Source organism: Acomys minous (genome assembly GCF_964271855.1).
Source record: "Acomys minous genome assembly, chromosome: 2".
NCBI lineage: Eukaryota > Metazoa > Chordata > Mammalia > Rodentia > Muridae > Acomys > Acomys minous.
Window position 1 is genome coordinate 63994311 of NC_140484.1, and position 22148 is coordinate 64016458.

At 47.6% G+C, this 22148-nt stretch overlaps 2 protein-coding genes across 4 annotated transcripts in view; one reads left to right on the forward strand and one right to left on the reverse strand.

The window, feature by feature from the left end:
* The window catches only part of DOCK1 (dedicator of cytokinesis 1), a 502641-nt gene that overhangs the window by 224237 nt on the left and 256256 nt on the right, over window positions 1-22148 (reverse strand). The window lies entirely within an intron of this gene.
* INSYN2A (inhibitory synaptic factor 2A) overlaps window positions 5953-22148 on the forward strand; it is a 61452-nt gene continuing 45256 nt past the window's right edge. The window contains exon 1 of one of the 2 annotated variants that reach the window (XM_084751126.1): window positions 5953-6536. The gene's annotated coding sequence lies outside the window, so the exon portion shown is untranslated. The remainder of the gene's footprint in view (window positions 6537-22148) is intronic. The other variant, XM_084751125.1, reaches the window with a different exon arrangement.

Genomic DNA, 22148 nt, shown 5'->3' on the forward strand with positions numbered 1-22148 from the left:
CAGCAGACATTCATTGTCTTCAGTCTCCTTCCCTTTGTCCCACCCCCTCCTGCATGCCTGGGAAGGCTAGGGACAAACAAGGACAAAACCAGAAACCCCAATGCCTGATGCTGCAAGACAAATGCCACCCTGCCCGACTGTGACTTCGAGGCTCCCTGCAATGTCCCCAAGATGCCACCTAGCCTCTGCCCAAGGACAGACTTCAGAAGGAAGAACAGAGGACAGTGTTACCCAGAGTGGACTGGAAGACATGCCCTGAAATTTGAGAGCAATTTTTATCCTTTTTTGACCCAGTTCTGGTTAAAGGTGTCCTCTTTGGCCTGGGCAGATGCACTGTTTTATAGCAGCTGAGCTGCAGCAGGCTTAGAAAGATGGCAGTGACAGCAGCAGCAGCAGCAGCAGCAGCAGCAGCAGCAGCAGCAGCAGCAAAAACTCTAGCCAGCTACCTGAATAGCTACCTCTCTACATCTTGGATTGGATAAGGATGGTGAGAAAACCCTGTTGTTGCCATAGGGTAGCCCGCTACCAGGACAAATAGCTACTTCAGGCTTGCTTCCTTGGTGCATGCTGGTGGGGAAAAAAATGGCAAACCTACGAAGGGAAGCCTGGGTTGTTTTGTTGCTTGGAGGCAGGGTCTCACTCTGTATGCCTTGAACTCCTGCCTCTGCCTCCAGATAGCTAGAATTAGAGTCATGAACGACCATGTCCAGCTGCCTGGGGTTTGATGAGAGCCCAGCACCTGAAGGCTTGGCAGAGGCCAAGAGTACATGCCTGCTCCATCCTTCCTCACCAAGCACAGCTGCTGCAGTTGTCAAAGGGCGGCTAAAACCAAGAACATCCTCTTTAAAAGGGAAAACATCTCATCTCCTTTAGAAAGTTCTATTTGCACTGATTGGTTTAGGAAACCTGGGCTGGGAGGATTCTAACCGATCTTCAAGGTGTTCAGCGTCTCCCAAACTAATTAAATTAGTGGCTGATAAACCATCTCTGGTCTCTCATCTTGGAAGGAACAGGCAGCTGGGGAAAGGAGCCTCAGAAGGGTGTTCAAGCAGCTCTCCTCCAAGAGAGACACATCTAGTGACCAGGGCAATAGGCAACTGGGGATAGGAAGCTTGACACAGATGGAGATGCAAGCAAAATACAAGTCCAGAAAGCAGAAAGTAGATGGCAAGAGAAATGACTGTAGAGAGGGTCTCCCTGTCGCCTGGGCTAAAGGGAGGCCTGGTTGCAAGGTCTTCTGAGCATCATATTTGTCCTGTACTTGAGGGAGAAAGCAGAGCTTGCATGAGCTACTCCTCCCACCCAACAGGGGCTCATCAGCCTGAGCTCCCTCTGCTTTGTCGAAGTGCATTGTGGGTCCACCATGTCTGCAGCAGCAGCCTCTGAGCTGGAGGGGGGAAAACAGCTCACCATAGACAGTCCCACCTTGAGTCAGTTGAGAACATTAAAGTAGGAGGTGGGAAAAATCATTTCCAAGTGAGCTGTGTCACGGGGGCATCTGAGAGTCAGGAGGGCCAGGGTTCGGTGGCAGCTTTGCTCAGAACTTTCTCACCCACAGCTAAGTGTGCAGGGAGTCTGCAGAGCCCTTCCTTTCCCTTGGGTTTTGGCTTCAGCAATAGAAGCTCATCTCACTAGTGAATAAGCTGCTTCATTTAAAGAGATGTATTCATAAGGCATGGTGAGGATGCAGCAACAACGCTCAGACAAAATACAAAGGTGAAACAACACCTGGGTCATATATGTGAATGAATGCGCAAGGAGGTCCCAGGCTGTGTCATTAGTCTCCAACGGTAGCTGGCAGCATCATACCAAGCACCACAAACATTCTCCTTGGACTCCACTTGAATGAATCCTGTGATACACACAGTCTTTATCCATTCACTGCATATGGATAGTTTGCCTGCATGCATGTCTTGTGCTCAGTATGCATGCAGTGCCCTCAGAGGCCAGCAGAGGGCATCAGCGCCCCTGAGACTCAAGTTACAGATACCTGTGAGTCATCTGAGTGCTGCAACTCAAAGCCTGGTCTCTTAACCACTGGATATCTCTCTTGCAAATTAGTGATATACACCCTTGTTCTGAATGACGTTTCTTTGTAGTGGTTGTTTCTAGGGAATACTACACACTTTGACATGACCAAGAAACTCCAACCCATGTATTTCTTAGTAGATATATAGGTTACTTTCAGTTTGGAGTTAAAACTGCCTGGGACATTCTGGAACACGAACACACACACACACACACACACACACACACACACACACAGTCAGTATACTATTGGTTTGGGTTTTTTGTTTTGATTTGTTTTGTTTTGTTTTGTTTTTGTTTTTTCTTGAGATGGGTTTTGGTAGTTCAGGCTTATGTCCAACTTGCTATAGAACCAAGGATGACCTTGACCTTCTAAGTGTTCTGTCTCTACCTCTCACACACTGAGTTTGCATGTATATACCATGAGGTCTGGCTTCTGCAGGCTGAGGATGGAACCCAGGGCTGCACATGCTTGACAAGTACCCTGTTAGCCTGGCCACATCTTCTGACCCATTTGTTGGCTTGGGATTTCAAGATGTGTGCACTTCCAGAAAGTCAAAGAAACAGACTATGTGGGTTAGACAGCATGGCTTTCCTTGTAGTTTTACTCTCTAGATGCCTCTACCTGTGGGAAATCTCTTTTAAAATGGCTATTTTCTCTTTTGCAAGACTACCTTTTGTAGCAAAATTCTGAAGCAAAAAAATCTAAGAAACCAATTTATACCTAATTGATTCCTAAAATGAGTCCACTTTCTTTTTCCAAGGAAGCTGAACATAAGGACTCATTATAAACCCTTAATATATACATCTGTTCTGTCCATGCAAAAACAGTGATGCAAAGAGCATCCATGGGCAGCAAGAAGGGCAGAATTTCTTCCCCCCAGACAGCCCCTAACACAAGGCTTGCTTTAAGGAGCTGAGCATGAAGGTGCAGCAACCTTACCCACATGGAATAGTCAGTCCCAAGTTAACAATCCAGTGAGGTACACTCTCATCCATACCTCAATTTGTGATGGCGGACTTAGGTAAATGAGTTCATCCATTAAAAATAAAAAAAAGTGTCCCAGTGGCTGGCTTATTACTGAGACAGAATTCATGACAAAAGCAGCTTAAAGAGGAAGGGTTTGTTTGGGTGTGGTCTAGAGGTGTGGTCCATCATGATGGGGAAGGTGGGGTAGCAGGCTAATTCCAGGTAGCAGAAGTGACATGGCCATAAATATATGGAGTTGGGACTTCTCAGACCTCCAGGAGGGGGCTGGGAAGAGGAATCCAGGTAGAAACCTCAAGGACTACCCCCATACCCTGACCCCCTGCATTCTACTTCCTCCAGACAAACTCCACCTTCCAAAGCTCCCATAATTTCTCCAAACATCAACAGCAGCTGGGGACCAAGTGAGCCTGGTAGGAGCACTTTATATCTAAAGCAGGACAGCGATAGACTTAGCGACAGATGAAGAACAGAGCAGCCATGGCTCATCTAGAACACCTTCCGACCTGCCACCATAGCATTTCCTCTTTTCCCTCCTCTAGGCAGCCGTTGTGGGGAATCTTCACTGACACTGTCCCTAGAGACCCGAACTAGCTCACAGTGACACTTGTGGCTGAACTCCGACCTCTTCTGGACACCTTTCCATCTGCCTGATTTTGCTCAGAGAACCCCCGCCCCCCCCCCCAACCTTTAGTTTCCATCATCACTGGTGCCAATTACCGCACTGTCTGTCAGCTTCCCAGTGACGTAGTTAAGAAATAGAAAGTGAGTTTTAAATTTATGGATTCAGAATATGGTGAGCTTTACAGAGAGTTTCCAAAGATGTAAGAGCACATTGGTGGTTGGGGGGGGGGGCATGTCAGGCTATCTGCTGTTACACAGCCCCAAGTCCTACCACCCCCACCCCCCATTTCTGGTTTCATCTGGATAGTGGAATCTATTCAGGTTTGCAGGCTGTCCTAGTTAGGGTTACTATTGCTGTGATGAAACACCATGACCAAAGGCAACCCGAGGAGGAAAGAGTTTATTTCATTCACAGTTCCATATCACTGTTCATCATCAAAAGGTGTGAGGACAGGAACCTAAGCAGGACTGAAGCCTGGAGCCAGGAGCTGATGCAGAGAGCATGCACTGAGGGCCTCTACTCACTGGCTTGCCCCTGATGGCTTGCCCAACCTGCTTTCTTTCAGAACCCAGGACCACCAGCCCAGAGATGGTGCCACCCACAGTGAACTGGGCCCTCCCCCCATCAACTGCTCTTTAAGAAAATGTCTTTCAGCTGAATCTTATGGAGGAGTTTTCTCAATTGAGGTTCCTTCCTTTCAGATAACTCCAGCTTGTGAGGAGTTGATATAAAAGCAGCCAACACACAGGCCTTTTCCCCAAGCCAGATCCCAACAGCTCCTGGGCTAAGTAGGTAAAGGGGCTATCAGTCAGAATTAGGAAAATTAGGGGGCATTTTAAAGAGTGGGAGGGACAGAGTCTAGATCCCTCAGGCTTGGCAGACCCCCACCCCCACCCCCACCACCAGGCCCAGGTATACATAAGAGAGGCCCTGAGCCTGCAGCTGGGTGCTCTCACAAGACCAGATGCTCTGGTCCCTGACATCCAGCTGGGGCCTAGTGGTACATCTAGAAAACTCTTTTATCTAGGAGCATGGGTCCGTATCCTAGGGGCTACTGAGAGAGACTTGCAAAGAGAAGTTATGTGTAATTGTAAGTTATTATAAGGTGGTGGAGCTCACCACCTCACATAGATAATATGGCATCTCATAGAAAGCCTTTCAAAAGAGCCTCCTGTACATAAAACAGGAGCTAGGCTCTATCAGCTCACAGAGCAGTATGAGAACAGAGCAACGAAGTGCCCTGGAGTACTAAGATAGGACACAGGGATAAAGGGATATACAGGAACAAACTAGAGCCTATCTCCTGTCTGGCAAGATGTGCATGCGGCAGTGGGGGGGGGGGGGCGGGGAAGAGCATTTCCCATCTGTACTCCCAACTCAACAGCCAAAACTTACTGCCATGTAAATGGTGGGGGGTACTTTCAAGTATGTTCTAGGTAGGACCTGTATTCGGGGACACTTAGTCCCAGTGTCTGCCACTCAGCCCAAACCTGCAGCGGAGAGCTTACAACAGCTGGGGAATTTGGGCGTAAGTAATGGGAGTTGTTCTCTCTGCTCATGCTAGAGAAATCTCTTTCCCAAGTGTACTGCTCTCTGATCAAAACAAACACAACAATCCCCTACCTCCTCCCGCTGCTTCTCCAGAGGGAGGGAGAGAGAGGGGGACGAGGCGGTCCAGAAGAGGGACAGTAGAGATCCCTGCTCTGCATGTCCACAAATTGTCAGCATGCAACAGACCCGCTCCTCAGGCCACTCTCTTTGTCCCTAGGCCACTAAGCAGGTTTCTCTTCCATTCCTTATTTGAAGGGTGGGCTCCTGGTTTGTCACAGACTTAGAAATGAAAAAGAGTGTCCCTGACCCACAGTTTCTCCAAAGGCAGATATGCAGGTGAGGGGGGCGGGCGGAGTGTCCCCAGGTCCACTCCCATCTAGGGCATTGATTACCCAACGGGAGTAGGTTGTTTGACACCACAGGAAGCCATCAAAATAGGGTCCCCTGCAAACAACCCTCTCCAGAAGGAGAAATCAAGAGGGTCCCAGCGCCTGCCTAAGCTGGCTCCTGGGTAGACTCAACAAGTTCCAGGGGCCGCGCAGCGCCGCCTGCAGCCCAGAAACCCGAGGATGTGGCAGAGGAGCTCCGCGCGCAGGCGGCAGCCAGAGGCTGCTGCCAGCACCTCCTCCTTCTCCTCCTCCTTCTGCCCGTGATCCCGCTCTGGCTGGAGGGGCTCCTTCACGCTCCCGGCCCCCGCCCCACGCACGCGGCCCGGCCCGCCCCCGCCCCACCCCCGCCCCACGGGCCCGGGGGCTCCGCCCGCCTCGGTGACAGGCGAGCGCACGGGCGGCGGGCGCGCAGCTCAGGGCGCCCTCTCTTCAGTCCCCTGGTCGCCTGGCTCCACAGAGTAGCTGGGACCTGGAGCGGCGGCCAGGACTCCCCTCTTGCTCCCTCCCCCTCTCCGCCCCCTCCTCCCGGCCCCGGCTCCCGGATCTCGCTGAAGACAATTGCAGTAAATGAGGACATCTGAGGAGCACGGAGCCGGGTGGCTGTGGCTGGCTCCGCCGCGCCGCGATCGGGCGAGCGCGCGGGCGTCCCCGGAGCCGGCCAAGCTACTGCCTCCCCGCGCGCGTCGCTGAGCAGGAGCCAGAGGGACTCGAGCTGCGGCGCGGGGGCCGGCCGGGCCGGGCGGGCCGAGCCGGTGGCAGTGGAGGGGGCGGGCGGCGGGAACGCAGCTGGCCAAGTCCCCGGAGCCGAGCCTCCTTCGGCGCGAGCTCGGAGATTTTTTGCCGTGGATGCTCTGCCCCGAGTGCTCCGTGCCTCGCCAGGCTTGCCAGGGTCCGCGGCAAGACATGCCCGAGCCAGGCGCTGCGCCGACCTCCACTTATCAGTAAGCAGCCAAAGGTAAGCTGAGCCCAGCATGCCCTCCTCCGGCACCCCAGAGCCCGCTGCACTTGACTTCGGGCAGATGGGCGCAGACCCTGACTCTTGCGCACGCACTCGCCCCTAAACCGGCTTCGCCTGGGTCCGGGACCGGCGGGTGTAGCGAGTGCAGACAGGGTGGCGGGCAGCGGCGGGGGTGGGGGGCGAGGTTACGCAACTGCATCTGGTAGGACCTAGTCGCCCAGGGGTATCTGGCAACTTTGGCGACAGCCTCCGAGGAGCGGGAATGTGATATCTATTCTAGACAAACGCCACAGCCTTGTGAGCACAGGGCATCCTTGGCCAGGCAGAACTAGGCGGGAGGGGGTGGGGATGGGCTCTGGGGAATGACCATCTCCCTGGAACGTTCGAGGTTTTGAAAGTATTATCCAAACTAAAGCGAACTGCTAAGTACAGTTTAGCTGATTAACTTCAGGTTGATGGGGGGGGATAAGTCTGAGCAGAGGGGCCCTGCCGCCTGGTGTTGAGCAGAGACCAAAGCACAAAAATGCCCACGTGAAACGTTGGTCTCCTCTCTAGGTTACTGGTATTGGCACCTTCTCTGAGCTTCGGGCCGGGGTCTGCATCCGCTGAGCTTCTGGGTACCTGGCATCTCATATCTAACCTGCAGAAGCGTGGGAAACCAAGCTATGCTGCAGAACCTCGGGAGCTGGTGAGGGCAGGAGAGAGGAGGGGACGGGGCCAGCTCCAAGCAGGAGCGGAGAGACTAGAGCCCAAAGTCAAGAACAAGACTGCACATCTTGCTTGTTCATGCTCAGGGTTCCAGGCTGGCATCTCAGCTGCTTGGGGAAAAAAAAAAGGAGCCTCTCCTGTGACCTCAACATTCTACAACCCTGAAAATATGCCACAAGGAGATGGAGCCAGCGATAAAGGAATGCCAGGAGTGGGGGAGGAGGGGAGCCCCTGGAGTAAATAGGGGAGGAAATGGGTGCCTTTTGCTTTCTGCAGCCCAGGCTCTGCGTCCCTTCTGCTCTCCTGGTGCAGGTCTGAGGCTGGGGGACTGGCCGCCCTGTTGGGCCCATGAGCTAGAAGCAGTAGGCTAAGCAGTTGAATTTGACCTTGTCTGCCTGGGTGCTGAAATTCAGCCGAAGCATCCCGAGGTGAAACTGTCAAGAGTGGGAAGGAACTTCAGGCGAAGCCCTAAGAACCTACGAGATCATCTCAGAGCACTAAGGCAAGGGCTAGCACAGGGTTGAGGTCAGCAGCTTGAAGGTTTTCTCTTGAAAAATGACTTGATATGGGGAGGGGTGGGGGTGGTTGTTACTTTTTCAGAACCCGATTCGGGGCACAGTCAAGGTTACAGGGCTAAGGACTTGATTTAAAAAAAAAAATAGCATTCAAATCATAAAAGCTGGATCACGCCCCATGAGTAGTTCATAAATAAGGATCCTGCCTTGGGAAGCTGATGGATAGACAGTAATCCTTTCACTCCGCAGAGGCGGGACATGCTGGGGCTTACTGTTTATTCACGGTGTGCTCTTTCTTACATTCACATCCTGTTGAATGCTCCTTCTCAAAGTTCATATTTGTCTTCGCAAAAATAAATTTTTTTTTACAAGCATGATTAGCAAACGTGCACAAAACAGCTCAGACGGGGGAATGGAAGAAGTCCTGCCATCTGCACACCTCACCAGATACCACTCATCTGCTGTCTGTGTTTACTACTTAACATGGGAGGTTACTGCTCTCCAGGACCGGTTTATAAGAACTGAATTTGGTAGGGAGGGAGCCTAGCATAGCTATCACTTATCACGATGTGGCATGAATTATGTGAGCTAAAGAGTTTTGTTTTCTTCATTAAATCCATCTTTTCCTTAAAAAGGTAGAGTAATTCAATTTCTTTCTTTCTTTTTTTAACCTGATGCAAAGACCTCTCTTTAAAGACAGGATGTCCTTGAAAAGCAAAGCGTGTCTTAAAATGACAACAGTTACCATGACTTTCTGTTTTATTATCCTGATTAAGGCACTGGGGGTTTTGACATAAATCAAGTCCATTATTCCATTTGAGAAACATAACTAGTAGTTAAGAGGCAGGCTAATAAGGCAAGCCCGTCCACGACAGTCCAGTAACCCTGTTACCTCGGTTTACCACAGAGCTCCTCTGCAGTCACAATTATTTTGCTCCTTGAAAGAAGAGGCAATTTTTGACTTTTGTTTTCTCCTTTGTAGATAAAAAATTTAAGAGCTACATAATAGAAGGAAAGCCCGTGCGAGACAGGCACCCATCTCCAAGGAAAGAGCCCTTACACAGTAGAGTTCCCAGGAAACACAGGTGAGGCTGAGAAATGCCAGGCTATCCAAGTGAGAGACCAGCTACTTACCCCCTTCCTTGCTCCACTGCATGGCCACCTCACTGAGAGGGACAGCCACTGCACTCCCTTGGAGATGCAGAATACTTTTGTGCGGACCAGGCAGCTTCTTAGACAATGATGTTCAGAAATGACGGTGGCATAGCGGCGAAGCAGGCCTCAGGACAGGCCTTGCTGCAGAAGGGCAGCAACGCCCGAAGCTGCCAAAGGCCTTAATTTTATAACACTTTAGACTGACCAACTAGATGCCTAAGCAGATGCATAACAGAGAAGCTGTTAACAGATCATCCAGGGCACCACACCAATTATACAGAATGGAGGTGGCTCACATCCTCCTGGGAATGGAGGGCCATAAGGACCCCCAGACAGAAGGAGAAGGACTGTTTTCCCTAGCTCCTTCAGAAATGTGACAGCTGTGTTCATCACCCCGGACTCTTTGTAACTCCAGAGACCTGTGTTCTCTAGCCCAAAATTAACTGACATAATTTATGATGTGGAACCTTTATATTTGATTTTAATATTTCATGGCATTATGGAGTGGCTTCAATATTTTAAAGCAAAATTTAATATGATTGATATGACATGACAACACACATATCTCCATGAAGTTCCGAGATGTTCAGAGAAGCCTTTATTCAAACTTAAATTAATCTATCTTTATGTAAACACAGTAAAACATCATGACCTTTAATCAGATCCTTTTTTTAAAAAAGTGTTTATCTTATACCTTGAGGACTGAATACAGATTTGTATGGCCTTGGAAAATTCACATAAACAAGGTGTTTGGATGACGTTGCATACTAAGCAGTAAGGCATCAGGAGGGCTAGACTTGAACCGCTCAACCACGTCTGAGGATGTAACTATTTCAGCCCCTGAAGGCAGGGAGGCATCTCCAGGCAACCAAGATCCTGGCCTCAGGTTAAGAAAAGGGAGAACTTCAGAGGCCTCTCCTGGTCTTCACTCACCGGGCTCCTAAGTCATTAGGGTATTCAGTTGGACTAGAGAATCAGCTCAGGCTGGGCATGAGAGAAAACTGAACCTCAATACAGAGAAAGTAGAAATAGAAGAAGAAATAGACACAAAAGAGTTTGTGTCTCTAAATCAGTCTGTAAACCTTTGGGACAGTACACCACTGCACAGGGATTTGGGAAGAACTCTCCCCGATTTTGTAGAGTACGGAGCTGATCATTTAAAGCACTGCATCTTCATAGATATGTCCAGTGGCCACATCATCCTGGGATTAGGGAGGCTGAGAAAGAAAAGACTAAGGAGACGCTCATCCGTGCAGATTGTACATTCACAGAAGTTCCACTATTTTAACCAATGAAGTGAAGAAATAACAACAACAACAACAACAACAACAAAATAGTAATCCTACCGGCATGACAAAAGGTTCCTTAACGTTTGCGTTGCAGTTACCACGGAAAATTCCAGTTCGATCTTTGATCATCTAGCCTAGGGCATAAAATGGAAGCAGTGAACTACAGACGAGGAGGGGTGTGAGGGAAAGCCGCGGAATTCAGAACGCTGACAACAAGCAGCTTTGCAAATCTTAAGTTCATCTCTTCACTTCAGTGACCCAGAGAAGCCACAGGACAGGCTGGTGCTGCTGTGGCCCTCTGTCAGCTGCTGTGTAGAGGAGACTCTGAGGGACACCAGACCCATTGCCAGCGTTGTGTTCCTGGTCCATTTCGTCCCGTGACATGGATCCCAGCCGGACACATTGTTCTTAGGGGTTATCCTAGATTGGTCACCTGTCCCCTTTTAAAATCTCTTCCACGTGTTTTCACCAGTTAGATTCTAGGTAGCTCTGATGGCATCTGAGGTTTGACGTTTGGCAAAGGTTTGGGTTTTAGCATTACATGGTGACCAGACACAGTGTCAAGCTACTCTGAGAAGGAACCAGAAGGGCAAAGGGGGCCTCACAGATGCTTTCAACAAGAATGTATTATGAGAAGACTAAGTGTTGATAACCAGACTAGAGCCCAGCTCAGAAGGTGCTAGGGGGGGAGAACTGACTGGTGCAAATGGTGGCTGGTGGCACTGAGGCTGGATAGAGAGGAGGGGCAGCTATGACAGAAATCTTTAACAGTGGGATCCTTGTGACATGGGTGGAAGATGTTCAGCCCAGGGGGTGAGTAGTTCTAATGAAAACCTAAGGCTGGGAGCCAGTAGGGGGGCTGAGAGGGGGGAAGACAAGACGGGGTGAGTATCTGGAATTTGAGTCTGAGTTTTCAACTGGAAATGCTACTTGAAAAAGGGAAGGTACATTATTATTATTATTATTATTATTATTATTATTATTATTATTATTATTATTATTATTATTAAATCCCTTCTAATCTAAAGCATCAAGGATGCTTTCAAAGAGGGGAGAATGGATGGATGAACCTGGAGACTCGCAACTCAAAGAGATCCTTAAAGGAAGAACCACCGCACTATTTAGTAACAGGTGCTCGATGAATATTTGATGAGGCTATTAACAGTAAACCTAGTCAGTAACTTCACTGGAAATCCAGGCGATCCTGGCTGCTAGGAACTCTTCTTGCCTCTTTTTTCTTTCTTTCTTTCTTTCTTTCTTTCTCTTTTTTTCATTCATTCAAAAAGAAGGACAAAAAAGCATGATAAAAGGAGATAAAAGGAGAGGCTGCTTTTAGCCTGACAATAGGACCTTATTTCTAACCTTTCTGTGTTTAGAAAAGAGATAGAGAGGCGAAGCGCTGTTTCTTCTCCCCAGCTCACAATCAGGATCTTTTTTTGTTAAAAAAAAAAAATTCACTTGGGTAGAGATTGAGTTTTTAAAGGAAGAATACCTTTAAACTGACTAACCTTGAGAAATCAACCAGAGGAAGAAGGCATGTCTAACTGTCTGCCTTCCTGTAGATGAAGGCGCCCACACCCAAGAGCTGACTTTCCAAATCCAAGAGAATGTTTTGCAAGAGTTCTACCAGCTTGAAGAATTCACTGGGCCAGGCTGAGACACCCAGCGTCTGCCTCTGGACCCTTAGCCACACAACAGCGTGACACCAACTTCATTCTTCTCTGTGCCAGGCCCACCTATTCATCACTGAGGTTTAAAAAATCTGTAGAGTGGTGCATGCAGCTCCCTCCCTCCCTCCCCTGATGCCACCCCCTTGAGAGCACACAACATACATGTCTACATTCCACTGCCAATGGACTTGAGACTCCCACAGCCAGCACTCTGTATCTAGGATATAGTGCTGGTGTGCTGCAGGTGGGAGAATGGAGACTTGGAAGCTTTGAGATCGACAAGCTTCTTACTTTTAAGCCCTAGCTTGCATTTCACTTCTCATTTAAGAGCTCAGTGTCATGACTTCTCCCCGCTGGTTGTTGTGTGTGCCGGTTTGAATAGTGGCTGCTAGTCCTACGGCTTCACTAAAAATAATGTGTGCCTTCATCTAATTTATTTTTGTCTTGGTATTTGCATTCCTCTTCATATGTATTATATTAACTCTCTCTGGGTACATTTCTTATTTACTGTGTCTATCAAAGTCACTGATGTGGCAAATTTACCCAGGGTTATGCAGAGTGGTGACATCACTGAGTCCGTGCAAATATGACCCAGTCTTACTCAGCAGCATTGACACCCCATGACCCTCCACATGGGCATGATCAAGTACTAGCATAGACACACACATTAATAATAAATAAAAATTAAAAAAAAAAAACAAAGTAGAAGAAATCAAGGAAGTGGGAAAGAAAAATAACAAAAGACACAAGCTAGTAGTTTATCTTCATAAACACACTATCAGAATGATGTGGGGAAGCCAAGTGTGGCTGTGCATGCCTTTAGTCTTGGCATTGAGGATTCTGAGGCAAGGGGATCACTATGAGTTCAAGACCAGCCAGGTCAATCAAAGCAAACTCCAGGATAGCCAAAGCTACACAGTGAGGCCCTGAGTCGAAAACTGAACAAAACCCAACATACATAAAATGGTCAAGGAGTTAATGCTCCCTGGTCTCCCCATCCAGACACTGATTTAGCAAGATTGGAGTGGGGACTAAATATACGGTCTTGTTCTTTTATAATACCTTGCTTCTAACCCAAACTGTGCCATTGCCTAGAGCAAGTCTAGGGGGTCAATCCTTAAGGAAAAAGGCATCTCTTTTTCTTCTGTGGGAGGACAGCTGCCCTCAGATTTTCCTCTCCTGCCAAGCCAGATTGCTTGTTTTAAACACACACACACACACACACACACACACACACACACACACACACACACACACACACACTCTTCATCAACACTCAAGTCCTCGTCCAAAGCTGCAAGCCTAGGAACATGGAGCAAGGCCACTGAAGGACTGTCTCAGAGCTCTATTTCTCTTGGCTCCTGATGTCTGTAGGGAGTTCCTCACAGACTGTCACACACAATCATTACTGCTCATCCTTGGCTTGCTCTCATGGACTATACAATCTTACTCTTGTTCTTTCTTCTTGCCATGATCTTTGTAAAACACCATGGAGGTCTGAGATGGAGGCACACTCAGGAATATCACCTTGGCCTGCTACTAGACTGACACATGAGCTGTCTGTCTGTGGAGTTTTATACCCCAGTTGCCTGCCTGCCTGGCCTTTGTTCTGCCCCAGAACCCCGTGCCAAGTTCTATTCTGGGTGGAGAAAAAGTTGGTGCAACTCTACCCAAGCTGCCAAAAGCCTGACAGTGGAGTTCAAGGCCACCCAAGCTCTCTGTACCTCCCTCAAGTGCAAAGTGACTAAGAGACATCATAGTTCAACTGGCCCTTTGTCACTGAGTGCCCCTTCTTTTGTCAGGGTGTGCCCGTCTCTGTCCACCAATGTGACTTTCCACTCCCTACTCTGCCCTTCTATCTGTAATGTTTGCTATCCGTACATATATCTTAGTAGATAATGGCAGATCGGAGTTTGCTAAGGACTGAGGGTACTTAGTGAGTAAAACTTTATATCCACCAGTCACATTTGGGGTATGGAAAATGAATGTGATTCCATCTAGACCTTGATGGGCACTGAGTACCGAGGTCTGCTGTTGTGCATTGGACCTTACAAATGTGGTTCGCCCCTCGAAGGCCAAGGGTGCCTCCTCTATAGCAGGCTAGAAGGCTGGGGGTAGGAAAGATGTTGTGCTCTGAAATTTGTATATGACTCATAGACACTGAGATGTGTAGACCAAATTCTGCATTTATTTGGCAACTACTACATCCTATTCTTAAGAAGACAGTTAGAAATCATCAGGAAAAGAAAATCTACTGCTAGTAGGTCAAAATGGCTGCACGGAGTATGACATCAAGTCCCTGCTAGGCTTCACAGTTAAACACAAAACTTGCCCCATTCGTAGGCCATTTCCTTATTCTCGTGAGTATATATGCCATCTCTTTCTCTTGCATCAGCAGAAGGGGGAAAAATGTTGCATAACTCCAGGAAGTGGTTTCTTCAAACTTAATGAAAACTTGTCCTTTCTCTTATTCCTACCCAAGGTTTATTACAGCCAAGATCTCCCAGGAATGCAGACAGAATCCTTGGAAATCACCAATATCGCACACTCATACAGAGGCTCTTTGACCAGATCGTGGGAAGGGCCTCTGCTCCAAGGATAATGTGTATTAATATTCATAGCAGTCAGCAAGTACTGAAGGATGGGTGGGCACAGGGCAGGGATGTTGCCTAGTAGGACCTTGTCCAGCCACTTGTGAATAGGAGAGAACACGTAAGGCTGCCTCCTGTGTGTTTCCAAGTGCGGTTCACATCCCCAAGAGGACACATTCAGCACCTTGTCCCTGGTAACTCTTGGAAGGGTCCATTGGCTATGTCTCTACCTGTTGGATGACACATTTCTGAGGACTATGTTTCATTGTTTTACATGTACCCAGAACTCAGTAGGGTGCTTGGTTATCTTGGGCATACAGGGGACTGGAGTCAGAAGAAGCAAAGTCAGGTCTATTCTACCTACAAGCAGTGATCCATGAGTGGAGAATGAGGCATACATAGGCCTGGAAAAATGAGCCAAGGGAAGAAAAGAGGTGCAGTAGGGATGACACAGTGTGCTGTAGACATGGGGTAGGAATGTTAGAACTTCTAAGTTGGGGATTCTTGAGTAGCGATGGGAAGTCAGAGGAATAGGGAAGGAAAGAGTAAAGAGAGCTTTAAAGAAAACAAGACTTGCTCCTGCACTGGGCTCTGTGGAGAGGGGAGGCAGGCAGCCTCCACAGACAGGGATGCGGAGTAAGAGTAGAACGCAGGCTCCGGGAAAAGGTCAAAGACTAAGATCAGGAGGGGAACAGTATGGAAAGGAAGTCAATAAAAGAGGGGAAAAAAAAAGCAAAGAAACATAGAAGTTAGTGGGAGGTGATTTTTCCATGTGCAGGATTGAACTAGAGAAACGATCAAACTGTTAGCAGCAAGGTTTGCTGGAAAGATAGTACAGCAATGTAAATAGGGGTTACTGCTTTGGACCCCTGCAAGCTAGATCCAGAGGCTGCCTTTGTCCAAGCTCAGCCGAGGTAAGCACAGCAGCTGTGCTTCTAGCTTAAAGATGGACTACAACAACCACCTCTCAAGAAGCACCACAAGCCCTGCTCCGAGCTGCAGGGACACTGCTAAGGTCCATGCACACAGGAGACATCCCTTCAAAGTGGAAGGCGGAGCACGAGAGGGCTGCCTCTGGTCTCCTGTTGTAAAGTAGCTGCTAATGTTTTGATGTGAATTAAAAAAAGACAAGTTAACAGTCACCATTGCTACTGGTTAAGAAAGAAAATGAAGAATCAACTGACCTGTTTAGAAGAGAGAAAATCATGCCACGAGTCATGACAGATGGGGTTTATTTGAATGAAAAAAAATTATGACAACTATTAGTGGCCCAGTATATAACATGCAAGCAGGTTTTTTTTTTTTTAATTCTCTCTTCTCCATTACTAGGTCTCTCTCTCCATATCCCAAGCAATTAACTATACACACTTTCTCTGCTTAAATTAAGATTTGGAGTTGTGTGTGTGTGTGTGTGTGTGTGTGTGTGTGTGTGTGTGTGTGTGTGTGTGTTTAGGTATAGGCAAGCATGCAAATGTGTGCATGTCAAGACAAGAGGTCACCCTCAGGAGCCATCCACTTGGTTTTTTGAGATGCGGTCTCTCTCTGGCCTGGAGCTCATCTGTTAGGATAGGCAGCCCCACTGGCCCTCTTGTCTCCACTTCCCACAAACCACTCCAGACTTTTTACATTTGATGTAAGGATCAAACCCAGGCCCTTGAAAGCACTTTACCAACTGAGCCATCTCCCCAGCCCCTAAGTCTTGTTTAAACTGACCAAACAATCTTGAGGGCATCAAGCAGTTTCTGAGGTTGCCTGCACATGCCATCGGATTCAGTGGAAGGAAGAGGGGCTCCCCCCTGTTTTATACTGTGAATTAATTACTTCAAAGCAAAGCACCCTCTAACATTTGTAGCCTACGAGTCAGAAGGCCTTCAGAATTCAAAGCAGAATATCTTTTCCACATCAGGCCTTGGTCAACTGAAAGTTTTAGGGCTGGCCAGGTCACAGGCGCTACTAGCTCTGTACTAGCCAGGGAACTGTCCACACACATTCCTGGGGCAGGACGTTTTTTCTACGTTCAGCAATCAGCTTATAAATAGAAGCCGATTATAAGAAGCACTCACGGCTCTTTCTTCTTGGCTTAGCGGCAGCTGCAGTGAACCCAGACCTATTCAACATCCTGGCCAAAGGAAGGAGAATACATAGGTGAGGCTCCTTTTGAGGCTAAGAGATAGAGGCCTGCCTAGACTTGCCAGAAAGGCAGATTGTACGTTCAGTTCTAAATGACTTCTCTTCGCATGTGGTGGCTATGCCCACACAGAAATCCTGCCCTGGATGCCTCAGCATAGTGTCCTGAAATGAGAGTGGAATGTAGCAGGCAGGGTTCTGCTCACAAAGGGCACTTTGGTAGAAAGTTAGTATTCTAGTTTGAAGTTCAGATAAGTCGTGAGTTAAAATGCGTTGTGCACTGGAAGGTGCTTTTGGTGGACAAAGTGTTTGCAGCCCAAGCACCACGGAGGACCTGAGTTTTGATGCCCTGCACCTGAGGCTTTTGTTTTGGTTTTCAAGCTGCCAGGTGGGACAGCGCATGTCTGTAAATCCAGCCCTGAGTCAGGTGAGATAGGCAGATCTGGATCTCACTGGCTAGCCAATCCAGGCTCAGTGAGAGACCCTGGCCAGTAACACATAAGGTAGAAGAAAAACTTAGGGAACATCCAAACATCAACCTTCCGCCTGCAAACAGGCCCACAGGGACTGAGATGCGCGCGCGCGCACGCACGCACGCACGCACAAGTTTGTATACAGTATAATTAAAGCAACCAACTCTCCAAGTCTATCCCAGTGCATGTGCACCTAGTTTTATGTGAATAAGAACTCCATGAGATCTAAGAAAGGAGGGCCACCTCTCCAGCGTCACATCTGCTTGTACAAACTCCGACCTCTGAGAATGCCAGGAGGCAATCTTGTGAGTTCTCTATTGCCTGGAACCTACACAGAGAAAGTAGGGTGCCTGCTCTAGCAATGAAATGTGCCATGAGCCACATTGAAAACCACTGTCCAATATCTCCACTTCTCTGGGTCAGCCGTGCCCACTGGGAAGGTACAAGGACAGGAAGACGGGTGCCTGTCCCACAGCTGAGTGAATGTGGGGCTGCAGAATTGGAACCTGGGCCACCTAACTCTTTGGCCACTACTGGTTGCCAAGCTGGTTGTTGCAAATGTCATGGTGGGGCTGGGGTGGGGTGGGGCGGGGTGTTGTTTGTCAGTGAACGTAACATCTCATTTGGTGGAGACAGGGTTCCCAGCTGAATTTTCACAAAATTCTGCTAATTCCTTTCTACTAACATAGATTAGGTTTGGATAGTGGGTAAGCAAAGGTAAATGTCTTTGATTGAATTTAAGTAAAGGAGAAGTCTATTTCCTTGAAGAGGGCCATTTTCTGGTTCTTTTACAGCAGGGATCCTCAGCCTTCCTACTGCTGCAACCCTTTAACACAGATCCTCAACTTATGGTGACCCCCTAACCCTAATATATTTGCTGTTACTTTATAACTCTAGTTTTACTACTGTTATGACTCATAATGTAAACAGCTGTGTTTTCTGATGGTCTTAGCAGACCCCTGTGAAAGGGTCATTCCACCCACAAAGGGGTTATGCCCCACAAGTTGAGAACCACCATTCTAAAGGCTCCACATTCCAAACCAAAGTATCCATGCCTGGATGAGGTCCATAGCTCATGCCTTTCTGCACACTCACTGTGAACAGGACAGTATACACAAATGACAGCAGTGGCTTATATGGTTGGCATGACTTTTCCAGGGTTTTCTCTTGGTGAGATACGTATTCCAACAATACAGATGAGAACAAACCAGAGCCCCAGTTGTGACAGGTTTTCTTCTGCCTCAAAGCTAACTTTTAGCTCAAAAAAGCATCCCTATTCCCAATGTCAGACTATAAAGCCCTCATTTCCTAATGGACCAGGTTTAACGTTCAATATTCTACTCAGTAAGAGAAGTAGGGAATGCAGTTCAATTGGTATGTGGCTTGCCTTATATGCCCAACACACTGGGTTCAATTCTCACTCCATTGTTACTACGCATAATGGTATGTGTGTGTATGTGTATATATGTATATATGTATGTATAATCCCGGCAATAGGGGAGGCGATTCAAGGTCATCCTGGACTACATATAGCAAGTTAAAAGGCTAGCATAGGGAGGGAGGGAGGGAGAAAGGGAGGGAGAGACAGGCAGGGACAGGGAGAGAGAGGGAGAAGGGGAAAGAGAGAGAGAGAGAGAGACAGACAGACAGACAGACAGACAGACAGAGACAGAGAGACAGAGAGACAGAGAGACAGAGACAGAACGAACAGAGGCTGATGTCCTCCCACAAGCCTCTCTTACTGTCCACCCTGGAAAGGCCTCTGAATCTACTTAGACCCACCCTTTTCCAGTTAAATCTGTGGCCTCTGAAGCGGGTATGAATGTCTGGGAAAAGAGAGTTAAATTAAACTAGACCGTGGAGCTGAGACACGGTGCAGCATCTATGCAGCTATCGCTGCCTCAAGGCAAGAGGGCTTCAGGACTGTAAAGCAGGTTTCCACATTAAAGCTTTCTCTGCAAACAGGCATCCCCAGAGTGAGGGAGAGCCTATCTCTCTTCCCCAATGGGAAGCTCCACGTTAAAGAACAGCTTATCCACTTCCCTTTTACCCCCACTCTGAGGAGCCTAATACACAGGCGTTCCCATAGCATATGGAATACAATGTTGACCCAATTAATCTTGAACTGCAGCCAGCATCCCTGGCTCCAAGGTGCCTCGACTGTGGGAGAGCCATTGGGAAGCCAGCAATTTCATGCAGCCCCTCGCCACACTCCTGGGATGGCTTCCTCGCTTTTCGGCTATGTTCAGTGATGGGAGCCCCCCAAGGACAGGTAGCTTCTTTATAGTCCCTCCTGTCAGAGGACCACTCAAGGGACCATATTACAGAGACACACACATGAATCCTGGGAAGTGTGAGATATTTTATAATGGCAGAAGTCTTTCCCATCAGCTGAGGAAACCCTAGACTTTCTGGAGGCTCTAGTCACAGAGAACGGGGCAAATCGATTTGATTATAAATTCAAACCAGTGGCAATTTTCTTCTTCATAGTAAGTTGTCTGGAATACTGACATAGTCTGTTAATTCTCCCAACCTACATGAGTATATCTATCTATACTTATGTGGAAGGTATACAGTGATTTATATAACAACAAGAACGTGCATGTGTGTGTGTGTGTGCGCGCACACACACACACATACACACACCCCTTTAAAACTCAGCACTTTCTCAACTTGACCAAAGAAGGCCTTCGGGGACTGCTGGCACCCCAACTGATCATACTGGGACTTTCCCTGAGAGTGTTCACAAGTGCAAAAGCTTGCTGAAGGGCTGCTTAACTGCTTAACTTGAAAAGTACCTTGTGTCCCTCTCCACCATCACCCTCAAGTCAAAATACATGGTTAAGGCATTCTCCCTAAAGACAATGTTTTAATATAATGGAGACCACTTTGGTTCCTCCTTTTTTCCCCCCAGCTAAATCTGGTAGGCCATTTTCTTTCACTTAACATTAGCTCATGTTTGTGGAGATACTAAACCATTTTTCTAATTATTATTTTAATGGTCACAGCATACACCATCATTTGCTTGAATGTTTACCTATTGTTACACTGTTAGTACCTTCCATTTCCTCACCTTGTCAAGTTGAACTGAACATTTTTTTTAAAATCTATGTTATTAACTTAAAACAGTACAGAGACGACACAGCATCGCTAACCTAGAGCTACAGGGTTTATATATTTACAACTCACATTTGATTATGAAATTTAATTCAAGAGAGTAATTAAGACATTTATATTCTACACAGCTCTACGGAATCTAGATCTCCCCGAGCCAGGGAGGCCCAACCATGACTTGCCACTTTCCAAAGCATTTCCCCATGAAATCTAATATAGGTTATGGACTCCTGCCACTCTGCAGATAAGAAATTCACCCAAAGGAGCAACACCTTTAGCTGTGTGGGGTAACCTAACCAAGGAAACCATGTTATAAATGCTATTCACGTCTCACAGTCACTTCAAACTACAGGGCGCAACCCTTAGTTTGTACATCAAGGGCTGGCATGTTAGGTTCCAGGACCACTGGAGGCATCCCATAACCCATGCCTGATGCATATTAGATGGCCAGGAGACTGACGCAGATGCCTAACACTTTTATCGTTGTTTTTGTTAAGGGCCTTAAAAGTATCACTGGCTAGCCCAGAACTTGTTATGTAGACCAGGCTAGCCTCAAACTTGCGATGGTCGTCCTATCCCTGGCTCCTGTGTCCTGGAATTGCAGGAACACACTACCATGCCTGGCTCCTTGAAGTCCAACATGGGCCACGCCTAGTGACAGATTTTTTTCCCCCCTCTGCTTAGGCTAGTGCTTTAGTGAATGTTATTCAAAAGAACTCAGGGTGCAGGCCACCAGCTGTGTCCTTCAGATTCTCAATATATTATATGAGGATAGCAATGGAGTCTCCCTAGGAGGCGAGGGTATCCTGTGGGGGTCAAGTGAGAAGATGGCAGTGAAACACAGGGGCACAGGCTGGTACTTGTTAGTACACAGAAGTGTAGCATAGGGTGTAGACTCTTAAGAGATGGCTCAGCAGTTAAGCTCAGGTACTCAGTTCTCAGCATCCATGACAGGCAGCTCCCAAAGGCCTGGAACTCCTGCCCCAGGGAGTTCCAATGCCTCCAGCATTTTGGAGCATCTCTACTCACATACGCATACATGTCATTAAAAAAAAAAAAGAGAGAGAGAGAAAATAAATCTTCAAACCTGCCCAGTAAGTTCAAGGCCCTAGGGTCAACCCTAGGACTGCCTCCCAAAAGGAAAGGACTTCTTTATTATTTACCATAATTTTCTCTAACAGAGGGGCTGTGTTTTACATACTTAGCAACTCTGTAAAGCATAAAGAGCTGAGAGTTTTGGTTTTTTACTGTTTTGCTTTTACCACCAGCAATTAATTCCTCTGATTTGTTTTATGAGTTGGATGGTCAGTTCTAGCACCCAGCAAACCAGCAGACTGATGTAAGAAAATTATTTCAGTGCAGTTCCTGGCAAATCCTGATGATGAATAGTGAGGCAGGACAAACTTACTCAGACACACATTTTTCAGGACTGGCAAGGAAAAGGCTGAAAAATTACTAGCAAATTGCTTTTTTTGTAAAAATGCTCTCTCTTTCAAATTTCCCCGAGTGTGAAGGCCTCCCTCAGAGTGATAGCACAATATATTCTGACACACCTACATGGCCAAGCAGCCAAAGGACAGTCAAAGATAACGATGGAGGTTTAGGATTTAATTTCCTTATTATGTCCCCCGTTTCCAATACTCTTCCCCCACACCAACTTCTTTTGAGTATAAGACTTTTACTTGTTGAGAAAAAAAAGTGTCCCTGAAAGATAGCTATTATCTGTGCTGGCAGGCTTGGCCTGACCCGCCTTCCAGGCATAATCCCTTCCTTCAATGTACGAGCCTTGATATTAGTGTATCATATCTCTGGACCATTCTATTCCTATTCCCTCCTCTCTAAAACTGTCCCAGAGGTTGAGTTTTGAATTACAGAGGTCTGTAGCTATCCCCAGCACCTACTTGAGATCCTTGATTCTGAGGGCCTGACTCTGGGACAATGGCATAGAAGCCTTGGGCATTCTTGGT